Genomic DNA, 7,385 nt, shown 5'->3' with positions numbered 1-7,385 from the left:
AAGTGTGGGGATTTCACCTAGACTAGAAATTCTGGAGTCCGGGAAGTCGGTTATACATAGGGAAGTGTTTAAACACCCTACATATCTGTAGTACTCTACAGGAACCTTCTCTGTGTCATTGTGTTTGTGTTTATTGCTAATGATTGGGAAAGTTTCTCCTTTGTGTTAGGAGAGAGAATTGAATTGATTAAAGAAAGACAGACAGACAAACAAACTGACTATTTTTGGTATTTTATTAGCTCGCTGAGATTCCTTGTGTACCTCATGCCTACATATCCCTAGTGGAAGTCAGAGCTTAATGTAGTTCGGGGAACTAACTAGGGAAATTAATTGTTTTTGGTGCCTTGCTTGAAGCTCAAGGTTGAAGCTTGGAATTAAATCTCTGTTTACAGTAAAGAGACATGAAATCATCTCTATAGAGAGGTATTTGTACTATTCTACCACAAACATTTAAAGAGTGACAGAATAACTGAATTCATTTCATTCAAGAGGGGGACCTTACTTGTGTGTGTGCAAGTATGCCAGTCAGATGCCTCTTAAATGAAAGAAGGATGCTCATCCAAATTAGGGAAAGTTACCACATGTCTGGGTTTTACTGCCAGCTCATGCCTTTCAAAATCCTAAATGGGCGACTTGATTAAAATTGAAATGAAATGTTTGTTTGTTTGAATGTGGTAGAGTAGTAAAAATATCTCTCTATAGAGATAAGCTATGTCTATCTACTGTATAAAAGATTTGACTTTAGCTGGCTTGTATGAGGCCCAAGCTTGAGGCTTTTTTTGATTGATTTATTAATATATTTTTTCTGGGAGATGACTCCACTGGGGATTAATTACAGGGTATTTTTTTGTGTTCTGTACAAAGCCCAGAATTGAGGCTGACTCTACTTAGGGAGACTCTATTTGTGTGCCTTGTACAAAGCCCAAGGTTGTGGCTGACTGTTGCTAGGGAAAACATTATTTTCTGCCTTGTACAAAGCCCAAGGTTGTGGCGGACTCTTAAATGAATTAAGTATGGATGACTATATGGGGAGAGATCCTAAGTGTTAGGAATCTTTGACACATGAAAAATATGGTTTATCTGCCTTGTACAAAGCCCAAGGTTGTGGCTACTGAGTGATGAAGAACTCACTGGGGAGACTCTATTATCTGCCTTGTACAATGCCCAAGGTTGAGGCTGACTCTTGACAGGGGAGTTTTATTGTTTGGGTGCCTTGTATGAAGCCCAAGGTTGAGGCTAACTGTTTTTGTTGGTTTTGACTCTACTGAGGAGATTTTATTTATTAAAAGACTGTTTTTCTTTGGAAGCTAACCCTTTCCAGGGATTTCGACTCAGCTGGTGAATTTGTCTGTTAAAAGACTGACTTTATCATGTTTTTTCTTTGGAAGCTAACCCTTTCCAGGGGTTTTGACTCTTTTGGGGAAATTATCTCCTAAGAGAAATGAATCTTTATTAATTGACTTTGGAGGCTAACCCTTTCCAGGGATTTTTATTGAAATGAAAGAATGTGTGGAAGCTAACCCTTTCCAGGGATTTTGAAATGGAGGTTGATTTTAATTGACTTTGGAGGCTAACCCTTTCCAGGGGTTTTTATTAATATAAATGGCAGAAAGATTATCTAGTGGAGACTTCTTGTTTAAAGCCCAAGATGAAGGCTGACTCAATGCTGAGGATGACCAAACATGGATCCTAGACTCTGCTAAGGAAGATTGATGAAGATAAGGGTGACAGAGACTGTCCATGTCTCTCATTCCAAAAGGTGTACTCGATGCAAAATTGAGACAAACTTAGCTTGTTTAAAGTCTGGTTTAAATTGGAAGAAACTCACCAGGGTAGGCTAAAAGGTGACTAAAGACCTGTTCCTATGTTTATAAGAAACCTGATGGGTCCTTGTATACAAGCTCAAGAGGAAGCTGGAAATGCTTTTAAGAAGCCTGTGGGTCCTTGTACAAAGCCCAAGAGGAGGCTAATCGAGGGTCCTTGTTATAGCACAAGAGAAAGCTTATGTGGTTTTGAACTTATTTTGGCTCTAAGCAAATGGGTAAGAGGTTTCACCGGGAATAATTCCTCTTTGGGTGGATGTGTCCTATTTATTTTGGATTCTAAGGTTTTTGCCAAGATGTTTCACCGGGAATAATTCATCTTGGGGGTTTGAGCTACAGATCTCTAATTAGGAAAGAGCCTTCACCGGGAAGACATTCTCAATCCTAGGTCATATTCCTATAATATATATATATATAGTTTAACTGTCCTAAGGTTTATACTCAAACGCAGTTCTAAACTAATATATGCACAGTTTATATTTGACAGTAATTTAAATAAAGACTGTAAATTGAAAGCTTGTAAAGCCTAACCTGGATGGAGTGGAGGCCATTGAAGAAGTATGTACAGAGCCTCAACAGTATTTTTGTTGTTTTGTTGATAACAGTTGAATATATATGATAAACAGTTAATGGTTTTTGAAAACAGAAGAAGTGAAGATGGACAAAGGTCACATAGGTATCTGAAGAGTTTCACCGGGAATAATGCCCTTCAAATACCAGAAGAATGTTTTGAAAACAGAAAGAAGATTTTGAAAATACAGTTTTGAAAACAAGCTAAGAAGAGAAGGTTTTGGGACTTACACTCTATTAGAGGCCCAGTACTTTACAGTACTGGTGTGAAAGCAATTTGAAAATGATTTGGAATGATACAAGGTTTTGTTGTTTGAAAACCCTAATCATCCGTTTAATCAGAGATTGAAAACAATTTTGAATATTGACAAAAGTCAAATTAATTAAGGTAAAAATAAAGAACTTTTAACTAATTAAGACCTAAACAAATAGGGTTTTATCATAAAATTATTCACAAATTGATTAGGTTAAAATAAAGTGATAATATATATATTTAAAGTATTTAAGAAAACACTTAAAAACATACTATTTTAAACCTAATTAAAATTCAAGAAATACATAATATTTTTATGATTTTTTTGATTATTCACAAAATAGGTATATTAAATGATAAGTGTGTGAAAAATGAAGTGAAAATGATTTAATTTGATAGGTTAAATAATTGTATGAAGTTGTGAAGAAATTTAGTGTGAAAAGTGATAAAAAATATGATTTTGTCACCTAGAGGGGTTGAACTCACGCCCTTTAGGTCACATACCCAAAACCAAACCACTGGGCCAGCGCGCGCTCAGTGTTAGTAACTTGCCTTCAATTCATTATATTTTCAAACAAGTAGTAAAACCATGAAAAAAATAAAAGAAACAAAAAGTCTGGGGCGAGGGGGATTCGAACCCCAGACTTGTGGCATGATGAGACTAAGGGCGTATAGGTGGCCACTGGGGCAAGTTGTTCAGTCGTTTATAAAACGCATACCACTCAAAATAAAAGAAACTCTGCCCTGAGATTTGAATTTTGCGCGCCACCACCATCTTCGTCTTCAACCTCAAGCTCCATGAATTTGAATTTCTGAACTCACTCGTTTCTCAACCATTTGCCATGATGTAAACACGAAACTTGCTCTAATTTCACTCACGATTCTAAATATGTAACTAACATGAACTAATATTAACTACATCTAACTAATTTACCAGAAATCGTGAAGAACCCTAAAATTTCAAAATCAAATTAAATGACTATACTGCAAGATAAATGGATGATGATAGAGGGTTTTCAATCCTCTGATGATGCTGAACAAGATAGAATCGAGCTATTTCACAAAGAGTACTTAAATTAGAGAAGTGAGGTTCAGGAACTTACCTCTGAAAATGGAGGTCGTGAGGATGATTGAGAGCACCTGGGCTTGAATGAATGATTTCAATAGCTTCCCTGAGACTCAATGATGCTAACTGGATGCTTATTGTAGCCTGAATCCTTCTGAATTGTTCTATGGACCTCCCTCGATTTGAGCTTCAAGTGGACATGGAGGTTGTTGAATCCTGAGTTACAGATGAGCTGCAGTCATCTGGTTAGCTTCACTATGACCTGAGGAGTGTGTCTGGATGATTGGCTTGCCTTGAAACCTTCTGAATCACTCCATGGACCTCCAACTGCAAATGCTCCAAAGTGAGAGCAACAATGGTGTTCCTCCACCTACAGAAGTGATCCAGGTGCTTGGATCACCTCAAATGACCTCCCTTGAGATGTTAGAATGCTCACTTCCCAAAGATAAGCCCTGGTTTGAAGAAATCGATTCTTCTTGCCAAAGAACTTTGAAAAACAATGAACAAGAGGAGAGAAAGAGAAAGCAAGGAATATGGTTGCTTTGGTGTGTTTTTTGAATGAGAATGAGGCCTCTATTTATAGGCAATTGGTTCAGAGTAAGTGTGCATAGTGAGCTTGCTTAATGAGGTGAGTTTGGTTTCTTAGCCATGAAGAAAGTTTGAAAATATTCCAAATGCAATGATGCATTTTCGGGCTAGCTTCCCCAACCATTGATCTTGCATGATCTTAGGGAACATTTCTGATTCAGAGGAGAGTTCTAATTGGCTTAGAGCAAGATTCCTTGATGATTCACCATTTGCCATAAATTCAAAAATGCAATCATTACATAATCACATGCCTTTGTTTTTGGGAATCTTCTCTAATCCTTATGCAATGATGAATTTGAATGTATGGCATGTCTTCAGATGTATTAGAGGTCGTGTAGCATCATTTAGTGAAGCAAAATGCACAAAATTGCAAAGTTTCAAATTGTACATGACCTATAATTTCACTTCATGAGGCCAACTTTGAACAAGCATAACTCCTAGCTCAAAATGAATTTGGAGAAGGTTGAACACAATTTGGAAAGCCCTAAACATCTACTTCAAATCATTAGTTTGGAGTTTCTTCAGAATCCTTTGGCAAATTTGTGAAAAATGAGGCCAAAGTTGGAAGAAAACTAGGTTAAAACACTTAGAAAAATTTCTAAGTGTTTATGACCTAAACTTCAAAATTTCCAAAACTTCATAAATGGTTGATCTTTTGAAAAAAGTTCCTTTGTAAGATGTTGTTTTATTTTGCAAGATCTACAACTTTCATGTTGGAAGTTTTTTGAGTTGTGTAGGTGAAATTTTGAGTTCTCACCATGCCTTCAAAAACCCTAACTCCCGACTTTTCGCTCCTTGATGAATTTCTTTGAATTTTTTTGGTCAAATGACTTTGACATCCATATATTGATGATATTGACCTTTGAAAGTCATTTTTTGACCAAAAACCTTAAAAGTCAATGATGATCCTTCACAGTTGACTTTTTCCTGACAAAGTGAATTTTTGGGCTTTTGTGTAGAAACAAGATCTTTTCCTCAAATGAATGATGTAAATGGATTATATTGAGGTAGTAGAGATTCTTGAATCATGTCTTGAGTTTTGGATTCATGCCCTGATTAAAAGTCAACTATCTTGGTGAATTAGGTCAAAAACCCTAATTGTCGACCAGAGGACAATGATGACTGTAGACTTTGAACTGAGATGTAATGTCCAGTGGATCTTGTCATATGAGTTATTTGAAGATGATTGATGTCTTTGAATGGTTCCCTGGGGCCTTTTAGGGTTTCCCAAAAGTGATCCCTGATTTTAGTCCTTGACAGGCTCAAAACCCTAGTCTGGTGACCTGAGTAAACCTGTACTCATATGACTGGATGTCTAATCAATCATAGATGAGAAAAGTGAAGTTTTTGAGCCTCATGATTGTATTAGGGACTAATCCTTGTATTGATTGATCCTTTGCCTGAGCTTTCTTGTCTTTGAGCATCCTCGATTAGATACCAGATGGAGAAGTGACTGCTCTGGGAACTTGTCTTGACCTGATGAAAAATCCTGAAGATATGCCATCTCAGGGGGGTCAAAAATTAGGGTATGACACAAATCTTCTCGTGGTGTAGTAGCGAGAAGTATTTTAGAGAATTAGGTCGGGTCCCATGTATCAAGGTCGTTGCTTGGAGAAAAGTAATTAAGAGGTTTGGCAGTCGTTCGTGAATACCTAACGAATAGGGGAATTAAAAGTTAATCTCAACATTGAGACATTTAGCGATAACTTTTTGACATGTGGCATCAGGTTTCTAGACTATAGTATGAATCTAGAATGTTCAAGTTCATTCAAATGTAGTTGAATTTTCAAGGAGGAAATTCAACTATTTTTTCGCCTCTTTATATGATGCTCAAGTGGAAAAAATAGGTTATGCAAATTTTTTACTCTTAAAAATCTTGTTTTTGCTTTAATTTTTAGAAATGAGTTTTCTCGCTAATTTTAAAAATTATCATTTTTTATCTTATGCTTTTCAAAATATGTTATTATCCTCTTTATAACCGTTGTTTCAAGCACGATGCAAAATAAGGGTGAGGCTTAGTCGTTACGAACAATTTAAAATAATAAAGGATTATAAGGTGTGGAGTTTCCTTTTTTTTTACCTTCCATGTGAAGAAAACAAAATTTTATGTTTATAATGTTATTGTTGTATGTGATTTGGTGCCAGTGGTTGAATGAATATGTATATTGTGTGTGTTTTCTGCATAGAAGGTAAATGGGTTGCTCTTCCGACCCTTATTGGTGACCACCACCCTTATAAAACTCCAAAATGCCTTTTGTGTAGTCAGAATTTCAAAATCTTGGCGCACCAATTACACGCCAATTCGCATCATCTGTGAGTCACTCCCATTTTTCCAAAAATATGTTTGGAGTTCAAACTCCAGACATAGTTTGGATATTGGAATCGAAAACACCAAAAAAGGAATTGAATATAACACCACATTGCATATATTCTTCCTTTCATTATCTCCATCCATTCTCAATTAATATCTTTTTTACTTTAAAATGGAGCAAAAAAATATAGCAAAAAAAAGGAGCAAAAAACTGGAATATAAGGTATAGTGCATGTATTTCCTTCACCATTACTTATAAAAATATAGTTTTTCTTTTGAAAAAAAACTTTGTGTTTGGATTTGAAAATCCAAATTATGTTGCATATGATTTTGGAAAATAAAATCATGACTATTTTCATGTAGAATTTTAATTTACTTTTGTTAGGACTGGTTGTAGCTATGGTTCACTTTGATGTTGTCCCCAAATCTATTGTACCTGTGGATGTTAAATCGGAATGATCATCCATATACGAGGTATTTTTCATGTAGATGTTGGAAAACAATTTACAACTAAACAAGAGTTTTCTAATTGTAGTTATATGATGCAATGGATCCACACTGAGGCTTCTGAATTGGGGTTCAACATTGTAATCGGGAGTTCGAATTATGGTTCTGATAGAAAACTAACATTTTTGATGATGATATGAGAAAGAAGTGGAAAGTACCAACATCATATCTAAAAGTGGAAACAAGATGACACCAGAACAAGGAAACGTGAGTTTCTTTTTAAGTTGGGGGTACCTTAATACATGGAAATTTAATATGGTGTGTGGT

This window comes from Vicia villosa, linkage group LG4, assembly GCF_029867415.1.
Source record: "Vicia villosa cultivar HV-30 ecotype Madison, WI linkage group LG4, Vvil1.0, whole genome shotgun sequence".
In the NCBI taxonomy this organism is placed as follows: domain Eukaryota; kingdom Viridiplantae; phylum Streptophyta; class Magnoliopsida; order Fabales; family Fabaceae; genus Vicia; species Vicia villosa.
Note: the sequence above shows the minus strand (reverse complement) of the source record.